The sequence below is a fragment of the Hyalella azteca genome, unplaced genomic scaffold (assembly GCF_000764305.2).
Source record: "Hyalella azteca isolate HAZT.00-mixed unplaced genomic scaffold, Hazt_2.0.2 contig17673, whole genome shotgun sequence".
Lineage (NCBI taxonomy): Eukaryota > Metazoa > Arthropoda > Malacostraca > Amphipoda > Hyalellidae > Hyalella > Hyalella azteca.
Window position 1 is genome coordinate 23,837 of NW_025947448.1, and position 22,711 is coordinate 46,547.

The window sequence follows — 22,711 nt, forward strand, 5'->3', positions numbered from 1 at the left end:
GCGATGCATGGGCCCATGGGCTCGGGGCAAAGCGCCCACCCTTGGTATCTTAACCCCAATTGAATTTTTTGTTTATAAATGATAAAGCAACACTTTACAGTTCTTAATAAGAAAAATTTAATAAAAAATAAAAACATTCGTTCATTTATTAACAACTCGAAACATCATATTCTTAACTTGAAAAAAAACATATAGTCTTGGCTTAAAAAATCATTTACTGACGTTAAAAAATATCTCCTTGACATAGAAATATATATTCTTGATTTGGAAAATACATCCTCGCCATAAAAAATTCATCCTTGACATAAAAAATGTTTCCTTGAATAGAAAAAAATATATTTACTTGATCAGAAAAAAATTCGTTCCAGTTTCGTCCATAATCCAGATATTATGTACAGGGAATTCGTACTTAATCGTGATTTCAGCCAACACCATAAAAACTCATCAACTTTTGGCTCATTGATGTTGGCTGAAATCGACTTTTGGCAAGACATGTGTCAATAACTCGATAAGGGGTCACAAAGACGCATAACTAGAAACTAAACCTGCTGCATTGAGGCGGCAAATCAAAAAATCATACAATGTGAAGTAATTCAAAATACTGTGTAATTTTTAATTCAAAAAATTAGGCATAATATTGAAAAGCTCATTGAGACAAATTTATTGATGTATAATACAAGACTTCACCGAGGGGTATTGAGCCCACCATGGGCGTTTTGCCCCGTGACACGCATGGGCCCGTTGCCCCACTATATAGGTATCATTTCAATTTATGTTGTGTCAACATTTTAATTTAAAAGCTATTAGTCTATACTTGAACTTAAAATTATCCCTATAAATGATACTCTCAAAATATAATTCACAGTAATTTCAAAAGCTTCATATACAGTAATCGAAAACAGTTTTATTTGGCAGCAAAAAAAAACTTTCATCTGGCTAAAACAGTTATATGCAAGTGACTTATCAACCCAAACTCTTGGTAAAATACAGAGCCACACACTTCAGCCCAGTAAAACTGTCGACCGGCGTTAGAGCTCACGGACCAATATCTGTCACACCGAGCAAGAAATCCGCTAAACACACATTGCTCACAATAATTCCGCTTACCAAAGTTACCCTGAAGGGCTTCAAAATATTTGAATTTTACTTCAAATTATTTTATTATAATTATATTGGAGTTCGGAAAATTATATATATACTATTGCTGAACACTACGAAAAACTCCTGGATCCAGCTTGGGTTCTACCCCTAACTAAACTATTCCTAATTCATGACTGACTCTTCTAGTCCAGTATGATGAATGGTCACTTTACTTGCAGCATGTAAAACTTCATATATTGATATAAACGACTTTGAGTCTAAATACAATATTTTAACTTTCTTTAATTAAAACCTATAAACAATAACATGAACATAATCAACAACACGAGGCTTGCAATTCACCAAATACAGTATTTCTTCTAGCCTTCTTGCTCACGGGGAGGACGATAAAATAATTGTGGAGTTGGGCGTTGAAGGCTCCTGACGCGCGCCCCTGCCATAGAGCCTAAATTATGGCCCCATGGCGCTCCATGAACAGAATTACAAGCAAACACAATTACTTTTCTCTCTAATGGGCGACTGTTCATTGCAAAATTATTATTAATCAGTGTTTGAATTCGTCTACAAAATTCAAGTCTCACGAGCGAACTTGTGCATAAATTAGGAACATTGTGTAAATGCATGGAGAATGGTCAATTCTGTAGTCTTTCTTGTTATTTCAGCAAAAATCGGCGCGCAACTCCCGCTCGGTGGGAGGGAAGTGGTCCCCGCGGGTTGGGGGGGATGAGGTAGGGAACTGGCATGCGTGTTGTGGCGGTCCATGCAATCGTTCTCACGTGAAGCAATTGGAGACTTAATAAAGAAATGTTTCAAGGAAGCTTCGAACAAATTATTAATGTTCTTCGATATGAGAAAGTCGTGAACTTGCGTGATTACGAAGCAGGGATAACTAACCCCTGCATCCTAGAACATGACTGCATCAGCACGCACCGAGCCCGCCATCATCCATTGATGGAGGTGCCAGGGTCGCGCTCAACCTTCCCCCGTCGTCCAGATTGGCCATTACTGTTGTTGATTTAAAATAACTTGCATTTAGGATTCATTTCGAGGATGTGATGACTATAACGAATGCCTTCACTTGACTTGGGGACTCGAGGCTAATTTGCAGGCATTGAGTGCGAGAAAACATCTGCTGGAGCGAACAGGATCAGATTTTATCCACGCGTATAGCGCGTGCACCGCTGCCTATCAGCAATCTATATAACTCATATAAACGGTTAATAAAATTTACATTTTCAAAACTCTAATTATATGACGAAGCTGTACGTCCAAGTGTGGGATGTACAGTATAGCAAGTTTACATTTTAACTCTCCTGTCTAACAGAAATCAGAGACATGTCATCCGTCTTCAACCAATGATGCATTTATTTAACAAATTTTCATACTGCTAGATTAAACTTATTTATAGATATTATTTAGAAGCCGCGGATACAGCTTGAATGACGACAAAAATTTCATCCAGAACGAAACTATTATCACTCCACGACGGACACGCTTCACAATTGTAATCATGAGTCATTATAATGAGGGTCCAGCACACAGGAATGGTTGCTTATTTATTGAGTTGAGGAATAATGGCCACTTAATTTATATATTTAAAAGGAACTTCTGTCGTCTGAGATGACATTAAGTAAAAAGTTAATATTCACAATACAAGTGCTTGCATAGGAGCGGCAGTTAATGACATTTTCAAATTTTTTTTCTTCAACCTGATCATTTTAAAGGGAAGCCGAAGTTCCGTCTAGGAAAGAGGAGGCTCCCGCACGACTACAAAGACAAACTTTTTAATAAAATGGAGGATAACTGACTAAACAATGACTCAGCGCAGTCTCCCCTTGAATAACGTTTTTCTTGAGCAGAAATAATCTCAGGAGGAAGCAAAATACATGAAAATTCCTTCGTACCTGAACTCTTCAAGGGGGTTCGTTATATGGCCTCCGCCCTCTAGGTTCTTCCAGGTGAAAAATATGTTTTGAAGCGGTAGGCACAACGCAATGACTCTAACCAATGACAGTCATCAATGTGGTAGATGATTGATATTATAATCAAATTAGCTACGCTTGATCTCGTCGCTTTATAATTTAGCAGAAGCCTGTCTAATTCACAGGAGATAAGAACGTGTCAGTGAGTTTCAGTCCCTCCTCAAATAGTTTCTTTGCAGAAAATAACAAGAAGGGAGACTATGCTAGGAAATAGTCTCATGATTTATGTTCACGTTGAAATAAAGTGTTACATCACACTAGAGCCAAAAAACCTCGGAAACGAATCAGCTAATCACAAGATAACTGAATTTTCTCTAAACTTGCAACTTTTCTGCAGCAAGAAAACCTATTTCTTTTAATTTGAAAAATGTATAAGATGATACTGCGATCATTGTGATGAATTTACTAACATCCAAGCAGATGAGGTCCACACAATTATTGATACTAAATCAAACAATCAAGGACCTTTTAGTATTCAATAGCATTATATGAAGCGACCCATTAAAACTTTATAAGAAATAGAACCAGTCGCATTTGAATCAGAAATATCGTATTTAAAATGGAATAATCCTGATATTGAATTTTATATACATGTCAGGAAAATATTTGAAATCCAATAATATTCAAACCTATTCTGAAATACGCATCGAGTGTCTTCGATATATCTTGAGTTTTCTAATGTATATCCTCAAAATATGAAATATTTATATTGTCTCTAAGGTCATATTCAACAAACATAAAATATAACACTACGATAAAATTTTATTTTCGTTGCCATGAATAAGTTTTTGTAATGAAATTATAAACTATATTGATGTTGCCTCTGTGAGTATATCCATATTGTGCCTTAAAAAGTTGCGACACTGGATTAAAATATTCGACATATTTTTACAGTCAAATATTGGAATAAGATAGTTAGGCATAAAATTTCTGCGAAATGTCGGACTTCTAGAATAGTGTTCAGTATTCTCGGACCGGTAGCGACAACGTTTCAAATTGTTATGATTGATATAATTTGTAGATTATAGCTTAATAATATTTTGGATGCCTAAATCGTCGCTCTGACGAGAGGCTAAGATGATGGTTCGTGCAATTATGCAGGGTGCTTAAACTTTACGGTCAGCCTTCACACGCGTCCTCTTATCCATAATGCTATTCCTGCCAGAGTTGTGGGTTAACCCTTTACTGCCATGCCGGCACACGCGTCCTCTTATCCATAATGAGCGTCCTCTTATCCGTAATGCTATTCCTACCAGAGTTGTGGTTTAACTCTTTACTTCTTATATGCCGGCTGAGACCACTTCCCTCGTCTCTACATTCATATGTGGATATATATTTATATTTGTATATATATTTATACGTGGACATATATTCACATATGGGAATATAGCTAAGCTCTACAACTTGCGATATTTTCACACAATCGGCAGGTTACAATCAAAATAATCATAGAAAGTTTAACGTTTAATTAGATACGTTAAATGGTTCAGCAAGTAAATTCAAAAGGTGCGGCGTGAAAATTCAGATTTATTTATTAATCAAAGGTAATCAGTTTCTGACTGCCAAATCCAAAAGAATTGGATATAGAAGAGGCTCCAGACACAAGGGGCATTGATTTATCTTGTGGCTTCAGTTCAGGCCTGGTAATTTGAGGCTTCAAAGAAATGGTGACGCAATCTTGCCGTAGCAAAAATACCGAATGGTGCTGCACTGGATTACCGGATACTGAAAAGGAAATCAGTTTACATTATTGAAGGTTCTAACCACCCGGTCTGAACGTCAAGGACTTAAGCAATTAATTAGAATTGTTTCACGGAAAGCCACCAGCCTGTGTTTTTATAGCCCAGTGTGGTGGACACTATTTGCGAGAAGAACAATTTAAGGAAATTAGCGGAAATCAGTAGGAGGGGTGGGAAGTTGGATGGAAAGATAGGAAGAGTAGTCGGAGATTTTAATATTTTGGAAACGAAGAAATAGACTTGAGATTAGGTATAAACAAGTGATCTTGTGAGCACGGATGTAGATGCTTAAATTTACTCAAATGATGGATCACTTTATAAACTTTCACAAAATTGCTAACACAAAATAACGAAATTGTTGAGACTTGCCGTAGTAACGTGCGCCTGATCCCGCATCCTTTTCATACTCCAGAACCTCTGACATTAAATCCCTACTAATTCTACAAACGAGTTAAGAAAAACGGAAAAAACGAAGACTATGCACAAATTTGCGGCGAGAAATTAGGAATTTCTCACACGTTCGCTCTCACATGCTCATGCTGTGGGTGAGAAAGTGAGTCACATTGTGGACAAAATGAGTTACTGATATTTAGGACAGGATCGGAAGAAATGCTAAGAAAGTAATTGAAACAAATTTTTTTGAAACTAAATACTTTTTATACAAAAACGTAATTAAATTTTGTAAGAAATTACAAATTTAAACATGGCCAGGTTAGGGCCATGTATCTTTTTAAAGTGAGTAATGACTAAATCTTTCTAATTAAGCAATGACTTATTAAAGGAGGTAATGACTTATTAAAGCAAGTAATGACTTATTTAAGTAAGTAATGACTTATCAAAGAAAGTAATGACTTTTTAAAGTAAGTAATGCCTAATTAAAGGATGTAATGACATATTAAAGTAAGTAATGCCTAATTAACGGAAGTAATAACATATTAATGTAAGTAATGAGTTATTAGTGAAACTTAACATAAGTCATCGATGCTCTCACTCATGCATAACACGTTAATGTGAAGACGCTAGTCAGATTTTCCTAGCGCATCTGAGAAAATCTCTGCAACATATGCACGGTGATTGAATATAGCACAACATGATATTAATGCCAGTGACGTTATTATTATAATAAATGATCATGGTTCGTGTTTCTTGGTAATGGTGTGCTCTCTAAAAAGTTAACGATGTATGTCCGAAGGAAATAAAGTTATATATTAATTCTATATCATTTCCAATTCAAAATTGGACGCACTATTTTAGGCAATTATATCACATCCTCATGTTTAGTAGTAACCCAAAGGGCTCCAAAATTTTACATCTCTATTCATTGTTTTTTTCTAATTATTAATGCAGGAAGGGGGTTATATGAATGATATAGTTATTTACTGAACATTACGTGACAAATGTACGCACCAATGAATAGTTACAACAGAAACTAAATTATTCTCAATTCAGGCTGCTAAACGCAGTGCAGCTGCAAATTCCGATAGTTAGTCTTCAGTACCAACTACTGAAAATTATCCTATGCATAAGTCGAGTAAGCTTATAAGTCCTATTAAAATCCTCTGCGTTATTCATGGGTTGCGACTGGTCTGCTCGGTACCCGCACTGTTTGGTAAGGGACTGTTCTTAGTATCTTTATTATTCATCGTTTAAATAAACTTTTTCATTTTTGGATATTTGTTGAAATATTATCATATTGTATGCTTGTATTAATTATCGTCTTTAGCATAGTTTACAGTTGTTCACTTCGAATGTTAATTTGTTTTAAAAACTGTTTGCGGAATGTTGAATAAAGAGTCAATCGTTGAAGCATTTGACATCCCGCGACGCGTTAACTCTACAGCGATAGAAAGATTGAATACGAAACTAAGCCAATAGATTTATGCTACTTTAGAGGTCGTCTCTACGCAGTACAAAGCTGACTTTATATCATTACTGAACGAAGCATTGGAACCGAAATAAGATTATATAGAAATAAACATTACAGACTGTGAGTTGTTGGGCAAATATGACGTCTACTTCATCTGAACTTAAAACAAAAATGTAATCGAGAAGTCAATGAAACACCTTCGTCGCGAGTAACCACCGACGTAACCACAACAACAACAACCGACGTAACCACCCTGCCAGTTACCGCACGACTGCGTCAATAATCCAATAGTCACATTAGATAATAAATGAATAAAAAGTTTCAATCTTATTATGAAATAAAATACTCGGAAAATGGATGTTAGTTATTTCCAAATAGGTTAAAATCTGATTATGTATTTCACACACGTGATTCTGTTGCCTATTCTGTTTGTAGAGATAATTAATTAATTTGGCAGTATGCTATATGTCCTGTCTTGAAACGACTATAGTACCGTACGGAACAACTGAAAGTCTAAAACGATTTCAAACCTACCGTCCGTTGAAAAGATTTGATCGAAAGGCAAGTCTTTTAGATCTGTGAACTAGTCAAGATCTGTATCTTTTAGATCTGTGAACTAGTCAAGAAAAGTACAAGAATCGGCAACAGACCGTGGGCCTATTTCTTCAGTGCCGACACTTCTATTCTATTCTTAATACTGAGAGGCCTGCTTTGAAAGTAACTCGTATTAATTTCAAGCTTAGAAAGTCATGATTATAAGCTTCTGAAATGATCGTAACTTATATTTCCGTACGCATCACAACACAATATAATCTTTATGCGCTGTTTTCCATGTAGCAGCTCAAGCGTTGAATTGTTCATGATTATACACTCAATCATTTAATATTACAAACTCAATTGTTCCGTACTCAGTGGCATCACAGTCTTCATATAGCAGAGAATAACGACTTCAGCGCTGAACAATAGGCCTGTTTAGGCCTGTCACCGATTCATGTACTTTTCGTGACTTGTTCACAGATCTGAAAACTTGTCTTTTGACAAAATCTTTTCAGTGTTTTGCATGGCCGCCCTGTCGTGCGTGGCATCTAAACGCGCCCGTGAGAGCCCGAACAAAACACCACAGTCCATTAGCTCTAATCCTTGTGTTCCACTGTCAAGTCGCTCCCATATTTCATATCATTTAAGACTCCAACTTTGTCTTTAAACTCAGTACTTGTAAAGGAATGAAGAACTACTTCCATGTTGTCTGTGTGCTGGGTAGTCATGATACTGAATTCAGCTGAACAAAATAATGTTTGTCTGTCTTAAAAACTCAGGCACTCATGAATCCGTCAATAATGAACGGATTTTATTCAAATTTGAAATATAAGTAGATAATATCAGTAATTTGTGGACGGAATTTTTTTCAAATTTTTACTTCAATAACTTTTTTGTTAATACGGAAAACCTAACTTCATTTTCAACTCAGGCACTCATAAATCTGTCAATAATGAACGGATTTTATTCATATTTTAAATATAAGCAGATAATATCAGTAATTTGTGGACGGATTTATTTCAGATATTTACGTCAATTACTTTTTGTTAATGCCACAAAATACTGAAACTTGACCTGACTAGGACCCAACCTGCGAGGTGAACGTGAAGTTAGGTTTTCCGTGAACATAAAAAAGTAATGAATGTAAAAATTTGAAAAGATTCCGTCCACAAATTACTGATATTATCTACTTATATTTCAAATTTTAATAAAATCCGTTCATTATTGACGGATCTATGAGTGCCTGAGTTGAAATTGAAGTTAGGTTTTGCATTCGAGTTCGCAAGCGAGTTCGCAGGCGAGTTCGCTGAAGTGTCGATTCGGTGTGAAGTCTTGTAAGATAAGTAGATATCTTTTATCTATTGATTTGCACATGACTACCGGGAACCCGTGGCTCCCGTACACTGTACTGTCATTCATTTTATTATGAAGTTTGTCATTGTAGCTGTACGGCGTACAGCTACAATGACTAACTTCATAATAAAATGAATGAATATCGACTCAATAATGTCACAGCGCAGTCTCCCCGTGGATAACGTTTTCTTTGAACATAGAAAATATTTCAGGAGGTACCAAAACATATGACAATCCCTCAGTTCCTGAACTATTCTAAAGGAGTTTGCTATATACTGAAGCTAAACAAAGTTGACGATAACTCTCTGCGCCATTGACTAAGTAGAACGCTATACCTAATAATGGAACCTGTCTGGTAATGGCTTATATATATCGAGGCATCGCGTTGCATAACAAAGGATTTGATAGTGGAAGAGGAAACTGAAGAACATGTTGTGCTCTTAAGTTTCAACAGTGGAACCTAAAGAAATGGATAAATTTCGAAGAAACTCCAGGTCACACCTGACTGAGGAGGGGGGATCTCTGCTGAATAATTTTCATAACACAAGAAGATAACTTTGTTGAACTAACATGATATTTTCGTTACTCATGTCACTCATTTTACTCATGTCACTCATGGCACGCACGTCACACATCTCACTCAAGCCTCTCATGTCACTCAAAATGTGTTAAAACGACTGTCGGGAGAACACTGTCAACAACAGCAGCAACAGCAACAGCAGCAACAGAACAGCAGCAACAGCATCAGCAGCAATAACAACAGTAGCAGCAAAAGTCAAGGTTACTATAGTCGCGCTAGGCAAAAGACCGCCGTTTGCCTGTACTCGAACAGACGAACAACAGACAATATTGTTCTGCGCCGTAGAGGAACAGCGTCGGACTGTCAGTGAACACTAACAGTACACGTGCAGTCTCCTTGTACATGATTGTCGATTGTGCTCCACTGTCAAGTCGCTCCCATATTTCATACCATTTAAGCCCCAACTTTGTCTTTAAACCCAGTACCTGTAAAGGAATGAAGAACTACTTCCATGTTGTCTGTGTGCTGGGTAGTCATGATACTGAATTCAGCTGAACAAAATAATGTTTGTCTGTCTTAAATAGAAATAGGATATTTAGAAACAATATTTTCGCTAAATTCCTGGTTTTACAGTAGTTTCCAGTATTGGTTTAACAGTTGTTATTTATTTCTTGAGCCCGAGGACGCTTGGAGTCATCACCAGATCCAGTTCTTTTCAGAATATAGCGAAAATATTTCAGGCAATTCAGGTTAGAATAGAATGTTGGAAAATATTTCAGTTTCTCTAAATAATATTTTTTAACTCCAGAGGCTCTCATTTACAGGGGAGACTGCGCTGAGATGTGGATGCGTATATGGCGTTCATTTTGATATAAATTTTTCTTCGTACGCGATCCTCCGAACCTCAGGAAGGTACAAAAGGATAAATAAATAGTTTTTTTCCTTTCCATACAAATATTTTCAAGTAATAGAACAGTCACGTTGAAAACTGAATACAAATTTAAAATTGCATATCGCGGCGAAAATTTTTTAGAAGTTTTCTGTCAATAAAGTCCAGAGGATATATTAAATTGAATAATATTTTAGCCTCTTCTGATATAAGCATTAAGTGTCTTAGACATTTCTTTCGTTGACTAATGTATGTAAATACTAAAAATATGTTGCATTTATGTTGTCTATCAAGTTATATTCAACTAACATACAATGTGCCATCCCTTCTGCCCCCGCCCCTTAGACTTGCTCATCTTCCATATAGAGAAATATATCACTATAAAATAATGTCAGATGATGTAAGCAAGAGATAACGCTCTCTTAAATCTATAATGTTAGCTCCGGATGTAACTTGTGATATGCAAATTATGAACGATACATCAAAATTACAAAACCGGATAATTAATAAATTTTCCAAAGAAAAAGTCATAAAAATACACAAATGATTACTAAAAAATTTTCCAATGAAACACAAGCAAAATTTTAATGATTTATACATTTTATAACAATTTATACGTGCATTTTGTTCATCAATATAAAATGGCATCCTGTGTACGCGAAGGCGCTGGCCTCATGAAGACTTGTGTTTCACCAAGTCGCTCACATAGTTGATACCACTTTTGACGAGAAATTTTATTTATCTTTACCATTAAATTAATTTAATTAATTTTATATTAAACTAAAAACTATAATCATTTTTGTGTGCTGGGAGAAACGATACAGAACTCATATATAATATTCATATATGTTAAATCCGTGAAAATAAGAATAGATTAGTTAGACATAACATTTCAGTGAAATGCCAAGTTCTCATAGCAGTGCTCAGTATTTTCACGTCAGACACTACTCTGCTTATAGAGGATTTCGAATTCTTCGTACTCGTAAAGGTAAATAATTAAGTAACCTTACTCGTCCCTGTGATAGGGTGAAGCGTTGATCTACTCAGTGAGTAATTTCTTATAGATAATAGGTACATGAATGACCAGTCTGTAGTGTATAAGCAGATACGCTACACCAACGAATGTTGAAGCTCATCCATTATCATGAAACTGTATTTTAACAAATAAAATTTCAATCTCAAGTGCCCCAATACGTGCATTACTCGTCCCTTCGGAGGGAAATGTTTCCCCGCACCCAATGCCTGTACATTAGCCGCGAATCAAGACAATGTAATCGTCGCAGTTATAATGTTGAAATGATCGTGAATCACCAATGCTAGGATACAATGAAATCTATTATATATTCCTACAAAATTTTTGCTTGATTGAATGTAGGTGCTCGAAGGGGGTATAGAGAACACGCAGCCGAAACCTATAAATCAACTTAACTGTATCTTGTTCTCGTCGCTACTCAGATCACCGTTAAAATTCCGTTTATTCACAGAGCAAAGCATTAAATACATTCACGTATTCATTAATTGCCTCATAACGTCAAGAATCATTCGTTGTGGAACGCAAAACCTCAAACCAAAGAGATGATTTCTTTGATAATTGAATCTAAGTTCTATTGAATCAGTGACACTGAGACTCGTCGCTTTACAATATAGCGATATTACTATTATCTCCCTGCATTCTTTGTGTTGCTACAACGATACCTGTTGCTGTGTTCTCTGTGTTGCTACAACAAGCAGACCAGCAGACCAGCACACCAGCAGACCAGCAGACTAGCAGACCGAGTTAGCTATGAGTCCACTGTGTCAAAGAGAGCTTGCCTCAGACGCTGAGTTGACAACGTATATAGCATATGTGGGCGGAATGTGTATGCCAGTGGGCGGAAGCTGAAGCCTATAAATGGACTTTGAACCTCATAGTAGAACCTCCAGTAACAGACAAGCATGCCACCATGTAACAATCGTTAGAGTTACTCCTACCTAACGGTCGACGTCTTAGCCTATATACTCGTTTGCATCTTCATAATATCTCTCATGTATTACCATGCCTTATCAAGATAAGCGCTGTAGACAAATGGTGTCTTACTTATCCCTTACGTACATAGTCAACGAATACTCGTCCTCAGGTTCAATAAGAACTGTTAATATAATCTGTCAGGTGGCGTTTAATAACGCCGCTTGATAATGACAGGTGAACAGAATTTTTCTTATCTTGCAACTTTTGACAAACAAGAGATCCTATTTCCTTGAATTTGAGAAACGTATGGAATAACATTGATAGAATATTCTCTTCAAAGATAGAATATTATCTCTAAAGATAGAACATTCTTTTTAAAGTCAGAACAGAATACCACTAAGTGTTTGTGCACTACGTACAACCGGCCGAACGTTTATTAAATATCATTACAAGTTAAACTCGATCATGCAGGTGCATGATCGAGTTTAACGGTCTACTCTCACCTGTATTTTTTATCAGACCGCGCAAGTCGTTTCTTAGTACACAAAATCAGCGAATTAAATTCATAAAATTATTCAGTTATTCATGTTTTTCGTGTGCCAGACCTTCATGATAATAAACTCTTCTAAAGGCTATGCGTGTGAACGTCGTGGAGTGGTGATGGTTTAGTTAAGGATATAATTTTCATCTTATTAACTGACTTCTACCGAAGTATTTAGTCTGCTATCAATTCCTTTAGCAGACAATTTAGTCTGCTAAAAGATTCTATTATCTCTCAATATAAACTTTAACCCTGCAATAAACTTATAAAAAACATAAGCTTCAAAAGGAAAATAGAGGTTGGTTATTGAAATTGAAATAAAACAATATCTGAGAATATTTGGCAAGGTGATCATGAAACTTGAATCTTTGCGTATAATTCGCACATTAATTGCCACAACTTTTATATTGAAACAATTTCCTATTGTATGAAAAATAGACCATAAACTCTTTTTTTTACCATTGAATTTATTTCATTGAATAGCATGGGGCCGCAAAAATCCTATAACCTCCAGGCACCAGAAAATATTCTACATAAGAGACATTAATTTTTCTACCAACATTTGTGCACTCAAAGAAATAAGTGAGATTTTGTCTTAGTAGCGATGCAATTTTGCTCTTTAGAGAGTCAGCCTGACCCAGCTTGGCCCGGCAGAAAGAGGCGTGTGAGTGCAACGTTCGCTCTCACTGCTCGAGCTGTGGGCAAAAAAGCGGGTCACATTTTGGACAAAATGAGCCATTCATTTTTATGTTAAGCGATTTAATATAAATTAAGACGGCCAGGCGAGGGCTTAATCTTTTAAAGTAAGTAATGACTTATGAAAGTAAGTAATGAGTTATTAATGAAACTTAACATAAATCATCGATGCTCTCACTCATGCATAACACGTTAATGTGAAGACGCTAGTCAGATTTTCCTAGCGCATCTGAGAACATCTCTGCAACATATGCACGGTGATTGAATATAGCACAACATGATATTAATTCCAGTGACGTTATTATTATAACAAATGATCATGGTTCTTGTTTGTTGGTAATGATGTGCTCTCTAAAGAGCAAACGATGTTCTGGTGAGGTAACTGTGTCTTCTACCGATATGAAAATTGCTTCTTCAGAAATTAAAATAAATGTAAACGGATCACTTGTGCCGCGAAGTAGGAGGGGGTGGGTGTAGCAAAAACATTTTCCTTTGCAATCGCAGCCAATGTTAAGCGCCCCAGCCCACATACACTAGCGTATCTGACTCACGAGTCCGGCTAGCTGATTCTGACTAGCGAATCTGATTCGGCGATATTTCACCATACTGCCATACACCTCCGTACTTTATTCGCAACGCACAGTCGTGAATATGAGTCTGTCAACGACATTTTCTTAGTTCCTATATTTTCAATTTCAGTGAGCCAGGTTCTCTTGCTCGTGAAGTCTTGTAAGCTAAGTAAATATCTTTTATCTATTGATTTGCGCACGCCATGCCAGGAATCCGTGGCTCCCGTACACTGTACTGTCATTCATTTTATTATGAAGTTTGTCATTGTAGCTGTACGGCGTACAGCTACAATGACAAACTTCATAATAAAATGAATGGACATCGACTTAATCAATGTCACAGCGCAGTCTCCCCCTCAATAATGTTTTTTGAGCAGAGAAAATATTTCAGGAGGGACCAAAATATATGACAATCCTTTTGTACCAGAACTGTACTATAAAGGAGTTTGCTATATACTGAAGCTAAATAAACTTGACGATAACTCTCTGCGCCATTGAATCATTAGAACGCTATACTTAATAATGGAACATTCTTCTCAATGGGTTATATATTTCGAGGCATCGCGTTGTATATCAAAGGATTTGAGAGTGGAAGAGATAACTGAAGAGTGAAGAACAAGAACATGTTGTGCTCTTAAGTTTCAACAGTGGAACCTAAAAAAATAATAAATTTCTTAGAAACTCCAGGTCACACCTGAATGAGGAGGAGGGATCTCGGCTGAATAATTTTCATAACACAAGAAGATAACTATGTTGAACTAACATGATATTTACGTTACTCATGTCACTCATTTTACACAAGTCACTCATGGCACGTGCGTCACACATCTCACTCAAGCCACTCATACTCAAGCCACTCATGTACTCAAACCACTCATGTACTCAAGCCACTCATGTACTCAAACCACTCATGTACTCAAACCACTCATTCTCAGGCCTCTCATGTGCTCAAGCTACTCATGTCACTCATTGTGTGTTAAAACAACTGTCGGGAGAACACTGTCAACAACAACAGCAGCAACAGCAACAGCAGCAATAACAACAGTAGCAGCAGCAAAAGTCAAGGTCACTATAGTCGCTCTAGGCAACAGACCGCCGCTTGTCTGTACTCGAACAGTCAACAGACGAACAACAGACAGTATTGTTCTGCGCCGTTTGTCTGTACCCGAACAGACGAGCAACAGACATTATTGTTCTGCGCCGCTTGTCTGTACTCGAACAGACGAACAACAGACATTATTGTTCTACGCTGTTTGCCTGTACTCGAACAGACGAATAACAGACATTATTGTTCTGCGCCGTTTGTCTGTACTCGAACAGACAAACAACAGACATTATTGTTCTGCGCCGTAGAGGAACAGTGTCAGACTGTCAGTGAACACTAACAGTACACGTGCAGTCAGTCTCCTTGTACATGATTGTCGATTGTGTTCCACTGTCAAGTCGCTAAAATATTTCATACCATTTAAGACCCCAACTTTGTCTTTAAACTCAGTACCTGTAAAGGAATGAAGAACTACTTCCATGTTGTCTGTGTGCTGGGTAGTCATGATACTGAATTCAGCAGAACAAAATAATGTTTGTCTGTCTTAAATAGAAATAGGATATTTAGGCACAATATTTTTGCTAAATTCTTGTTTTTACAGTAGTTTCCAGTATCTTGAGTATCCAGTATCAAGATTCATCGTGAATCTCGAGATGAATTTGCTCGATTGAAATGCCTTGAGACAATTCGAAATAGATTTCCCTGTTTTTAAATTTCATTTTCTTGAGTTCACTTTTGGTTAATGTAATTTTTATCGGAATTAATTCAGCTCTGTGTCTCATAGTTCTCATTTGGTCTCTTGCTGCCGGGTCATGAGTGTAGAAGTTAGTATCAGAAGGCAGAATAAGCTTGTTTCATTCATCAACGAGACTGTCACTTGCACTGTGCTGGAGGAACCCACCAGCATCGTCATCTTGCGGTGGCCAGACATAATCCGACCGACGATAGCTGAAGCCCTTCTCTACGAATTGGAGTCCATCTATCCATTTCATAACTACCTGATTTTCTAAGCTCTGAGATTGTTTTGGAATTATTTTCACGGTTCCAAATTTTCTTGTTGTATCCTATTTACATGTATCATGTGCTTATTTCCATCAAAATTTCTGTATTCAATGCTTCCTATAACTTGAAAATGAACGTTGTTACATTCGAAACGTCGTTAATAAATTGATATTACTCCCTTGAACCTGCATTTTGATCAACTAATGTCATCTGAAGAATTTTGTACGACCCTGAAATTTTAAATTAACAAATTATCTGGCCATTAACCACCCGTGATAAAAGAAAACATCTACCTGATGCTAAGCTAACCTATATAATACCTTAACCACCAAGTTTGCTCATCATCTACAAACTTTTAATTTTAAAATTTATATCATCCTAAAATAATACGTCCAGATTATTCATATACATGTTTACTGAACATGTAATGTGAAGCTCGTGCTAGTCAGTCAATTGCTTCACCAACTAAATTATTATGCTAAAGTGGAGGTCGAATGCATCAGTGCCCAGTTTGGCTGAGTATTAATGACTGCATTGAAGTAAGAGGACTTTCATTTTTGTTTATAAAAATTCGTGAAAAGCAGTGAGGTAATCGAAAAAGTTATTACCTTCTGCGTCTTCAATGTTATTAGTGAGTATGTTGTCCATAAAATAAAACATCATTTTTAGAACCATGAATGTGGTACAGGAGGACCGAGGACCGTATCACGCGGACAGGAGGAGGACCGTAACGTGGCAAGTGCGTTACGGTTGCATTGAAAGCTAAATATTTGCATTAATTAGCAACCTGTCATAGCAGCAAGAGTTGTCTCGGCTCACTAGATCAAATTAAAGACTCATAAGAACCCGAGATAAGTTGATTTATTTTAATTATTTGGTTTACATAGGAGCTGTGGTCAATCACATTTTCAAGTTCTTTTCTTTTCAACTTCAACCCGATCATTTTAAATTTCAGTGACGGAGGTTTTGTAGCTTGTTAAATCTTGTATGATACGTAGAAATATTTTATCTGTTGATTTGCTCACCCCATCTAGGGAAGCCGTGGCTCCCGTACAACTGCAATGACAAACTATATAATAAAATGGGATATAACTGACTTAACAATGACTCAGCACAGTCTCCCCGTGAATAAAGTTTTTCCTTGAGAAGAAAAATCTCAGGAGGAACCAAAATATATGACAATTCCTTCGTGCCTTAACTGTTCAAGGGGAGTTCGTTACATGGCCTCTGGCTCTCTAGGGTCTTCCAAGTGAAAAATATGTTTTGAAGCGGTAGGCACAACGCAATGACTCTAACCAGCGTAAGTTACGAATGATGAATAATTTCATAATCAAGGTAGTTACGCTGGATCTCGTCGCTTTACAATTTAGCAAAAGCCTGTCTGTCAATTCACAAGAGATATAAACGAGACAGTGAGTTTAGTCCTCCTCAAATAGTTTCTTTGAAGAAAATTATCTGAAGGGGAGACTATGCTAGGATATGCTCATGTGACTTCCGTTCACTTTAATATAAAGTTTATATCAAACACGAGCAACAACGCTTCAGAAACGAACCAGTTAATCACAAGGTAACTGATTTTTCTCTTATCTTGCAACTTTCCTGGAGCAAGAAAACCTATTCCCTCAAATTTGAATAATGTAAAAGGCGATAGCGTAATCATTGTGAAAAATAAACTAACATCTGGATAGATGAGGACAACACAATTATTGATAATAAATCAAACAATCAAAATTGCATTGAGTATTCAATAACAGTGAGTTTAGTGACCCATTAAATCTTTATAAGAAATAGAATCAGTCGCGTTAAAATAAGAAATATCGCAATTAGAAATGCAATAACCCTGAAATTGACTTGTATATACAAGTCAGGAAAATATTTTAAATTCAATAATATTCAAATCTATTCTGAAAAAACACGTCAAGTGTCCATTATATATCTCTAGTTTACTAATGTATATGCTCATTATATGACACATTTATATTGTCTCTCAGGTCACATTCAACAAACATAATATATACCACTACAATTAAATTTCTTTTTTTTCTCTATAAATGAGTTTTTGTAAGGAAATTATAAACCATATACCTGTTGCCTCTGTGGGCATATTCATGTTGTGCCTTAAAAAGTTGCTGCATTGGATTAAAATATATGACTCATTATTACCGTCAAAATGTAGGAATAAGATAGTTAGGCATGAAATCTCTGTTAACCTTTGACTTTCATAGAAGTGTTCAGTATTCCCGGACCGGTGGCGACTCCGTTTGAAATTTTTAAATGCAATATATTTTTTGTAGAATTAATATTTTGGATGCCTGAATCGTCGCTCTGACGAGGGGCAAAGATGCTGAGCGAAAGTGCAATTATGCGGGTGATTACCCATAGCTAACGTGCCGGCAAACGCGTCCTCTTATCCATAATGCTATTCCTACCAGAGTTGTGGGCTAACCCTTTACTGCCATGCCGGCACACGCGTCCTCTTATCCATAATGCTATTCCTACCAGAGTTGCGGGTTCAGCCTTTACTGTATGACTAATGACCAGAGAATGCATTATATTTCAATTAGCAAGGAGTCAAAACTCTTCAGACGACGTTAACAGATCAAAAGGCAGGTATCAGCAAGGATTAATAATATATTTAACAACGTTTCGAATGTATCAACATTCATTTTCAAGTTAATAGCAGCATTGAAGAATGAAATTTCAGTGAAAATAAGTATATAATACATGTAAATAGGATACAACAAGTTAATTTTAAACGTAAAACGTTCCTATACAATAACAGGATACAAACGTTAAATAGGATACAAATTAAAAAAAATATAGTTACATGGCAGAATTTACTGGTTTATACACGTGCGATTGATGACCAGAGAATTCGTTGATTTAAATTATCAGGCAGTGGAACAGTTCGTTCAGATGACGCTAGAATGATAGGCAAGTTTCAGGAAGTAGTTTTTGTTCATTAATGTTTCGAATGCAACAAAGACTCATTTTCAAGTTAGAAGTAGCGTTAAATATTGAAATTTTGGTGGAAATAAGTACATAATATATGTAAATAAGATACAAATTTTACTGTTGTATCGTATTTACTGATACTTGCCTGCATGCACGGAAAGTATCTGAATATTCAGCAACGTTCGATCAGCTTCTCAGCCGCTCGTCACGGTGACGATTAAGGCTTCCTCTTATTTTCATACATGAAAAATAAATTTTTATTTTCTTACGAAATTTTGAAGTAGACGCAACTCATCCGACAACACTGAACACTACCATAACAATGGGAGATTTTACAAGAATTTCATGTTTAACTATCCTATTTCAATATTTTGACTGTAGTTATGTGTCATATTCTAATCCAGTGTAGCAAATTTTTAGGACACGACATGAATATGACCACAGAGGCAACATGGATATAGTTTATAATTTCATTACAAAAACTCGTTTATGCAGACAAATAAGAAATTTTATCGTAGTGGTATATTTTATGTATGTTGAATGTGACCTGAGAGACAATATAAATGTCATATTTTGAGCATACACATTAACAAACTCAAGATATATCGAAGACACTTGATGTGTTTTTCAAAATAGACTTATATATTATTGAATTTAAAATATTTTCCTACTCGTATATCAAAGTCAATATCAGGGTTATTCCATTTCAAATTGCTATAATATTTATTTCAAAGCGACTGCTTCTTTCTCTAATAAAGATTTAATAGGTCACCTCATTTAACGCCGTTGAATACTCAATCATTCAATGGGCTTTTGATTGTTTGACTTACAAACATTAATTGTGTCCACTTCCTTTACATAGGTATTAATATATTTTGCATAAAGATTTCACAACCAATTTATACATTATTCAAAGTAAATGAGATAGGTTATCTTGCTACAGGAAAGTTGCAGGATAAGAGAAAAATCAGTTATCTCGAGATTAGCTGGTTCGTTTCTGTGGCTTCGTGGCTCGAGTGGGATGTAAAACTTTATATTAAAGTATACGGAAGTCTCGAGAGCATATTCTAGCATAGTCTCCCCCATGGATTATTTTCTCAAGCAAAAAAACTATTTGAGGAGGGACTGGAATTAGCTGACATGTTGTATATCATGTGAATTGACAGACGGACTGTCACTAAATTGTAAATCTACGAGTCCCAGCGTCACCGATTTAATTATGATATCATTCATTTATTCGCAATTACATTGATGACTTACATTGGTTACAGTTAATACATTGTGCCTACCACTTAAAACATATTTTTCACCTGGAAGACCCTAGATGCCATGTAGCGAACTGCATATGAACATTGAACAGTTCAGGTACGAAGGAATTGCCATATATTCATGTCCATCCTGAAATATTTTTTCTAATTCTAAATATTTCTTCACGGGGAGACTGCGCTGATTCATTATTAAGTCATTTATCATCATCATTCAAAGTAATAGTTGTATTTAGGTGAAACTAAATGATATGTTCCTGACGGTTGGTCACAGAAATTAGAAAATCTTGAAGACTGTGTCGTGGTTGAACGGATTCATAATAACTTATAACAACGGACTCGGTCCTCAAGTACCACGTTCATGGTTCTATAAATGTTATTGTATTTTATGGGCAACATACTCGCTAATAACATTGAAGACGATGAAGGTAATTACTTTTTCAATTAACTTACTGGCTTTCAGAAATTTTTATGAAAAAAATGAATGTCCTCTTACTTCAATGCAGTCATTATTCTCGGCCAAGCTGGGCACTAATGCATTCGACCTCCGCGTCATCGTAATATTTTAGTTTGTGATGCAACTGAACTGACTCACGAGCACTTGCCTCACATTATATGTTCAGTAATAATGTATATCAGATATTGTTCATATATTTCAATGCCTCCGTATTAAAAGGTATTAAAAAAAAGTGGGGTGGGTAGAGGTTAGTGATTCGAAAATTGGTTGGCCGAATCCTTCTCTAAATGTACGTGCGGTTACGTCCAGAGAGGAAGTATTATAATTTACAAGGAGACGAAAAATCTATTAGATAACGTTGGTTGATCAAAGGTCAGGTTTAGTAAGTAATAATAATATATTAACGGCGTTGCGAATGTCTTCCTTAATCGCCTCTTCTTCTCCCAAATTATTCGTTTAGGAATGCGATGCCTCAAGCCAATGTAAGCCATTGAAATAAATTCTTCATTAATTACTATTTATCAGAATTTGTGTTGCCTAATCGATGACGCCGCTTCTCGTCGCAAGTCCATTTTTGTCAGGTTTTCCTGAAGAAAAAAAATTATTGAGCGAATACTCCTATTGTTTGATAGATCTTCAAGCCAGAATTGCCATTAAAAAGGCTTTCAAATAAATATAGCCAGATTGTTCGCTATGTATTCAGTACCATACACATGTTAAGTGTTGTTAGTATTACAACCAGACGAACGTTTTTTATATAATATCGATAACTGCATGGACTAAGCTTCACGTTGGCGAATTATGAATTTATTCAACGTTCAATATTCACTTCTTACTTAACAATATTTCAGACGATAAAAGTTCTTTCTAAATATATAAATTAAGTGACCTTAATTCCTAAATTCAATACGCATGCCAGTTCCCTACTTAATCCCCCCCAACCCGCGGGGACCACTTCCCTCCCACCGAGCGGGAGTTGCGCGCCGATCTTTGCTGAAATAACAAGAAAGACTACAGAAATGACCATTCTCCATGCATTTACACAATGTTCCTAATTTATGCACAAGTTCGCTCGTGAGACTTGAATTTTGTAGACCAATTCAAACACTGATTAATAATAATTTTGCAATGAACAGTCGCCCATTAGAGAGAAAAGTAATTGTGTTTGCTTGTATTTCTGTTCATGGAGCGCCATGGGGCCATAATTTAGGCTCTATGGCAGGGGCGCGCGTCAGGAGCCTTCAACGCCCAACTCCACAATTATTTTATCGTCCTCCCCGTGAGCAAGAAGGCTAGAAAAAATACTGTATTTGGTGAATTGTAAGCCTCGTGTTGTTGATTATGTTCATGTTATAGATTATAGGTTTCAATTAAAGGAAGGTAAATATTGTATTGAAACTCAAAGTCGTTTACATCAATATTTGAAAGTATCCATTTTGCCAGTAAAGTGACCATTCGTCATACTAGACTGGACAAATAGTCAAGAAGTGATAGTAGTTAAGTTAGTGTTAGAATTTCAGCTGAGCCACTGATGCTATTCGTAGTGTTCAGCAATAGTATTCAGTCAACTTATTGCTTAACTACCGACATGAAAATTTTACTCTATTTACGAAAATATTTTTAAACCCTTAAACCGCCTGAAGCCGGTGGGTTATATGCTAGAATCGCTTTGAGGCCAGTTTAACTTTCTAGTTCCGAAAACTTGCTCAAATGAAGGATCACTTTACAAACTTTCACAAAATTGCTAACACAAAATAACGAAATTGTTGAGAATTGCTGTAGTAACGTGCACCTGATCCCGCTTCCTTTTTACAACACTTCTCTTTAAGTTCACTTCTTGTTTGTCTGTCTGTCTGTCTGTCTGTCTGTCTGTCTGTCTGCTACAAATCTTGTAATCAAAATTTAATACACTTCTACTTATCCTATCGATCTGAAAATTTGCACACTTGTTTAAAGTTGGAGACAATGCATGAATCAAATGTCAAAATAAATGATTTTTAGGATTTAAAAAAAATTTTTTTTTTCAATATTAAAAAAATGAAAAAATATTTTGTCAGCTACAAATCTTATAACTGATATTTGACACACTTTTACCTATCCAATTGATCTGAAATTCTGCAAACTTGTGTGAAGTCGGAGGTAATGCATGAATCAATTGACAGAATAAATAATTTTGAAAAAATGTATATATTAAAAAATTTTAACAATTAATTTTTTTAATAATCGAAAATAAATGAGAAATTCA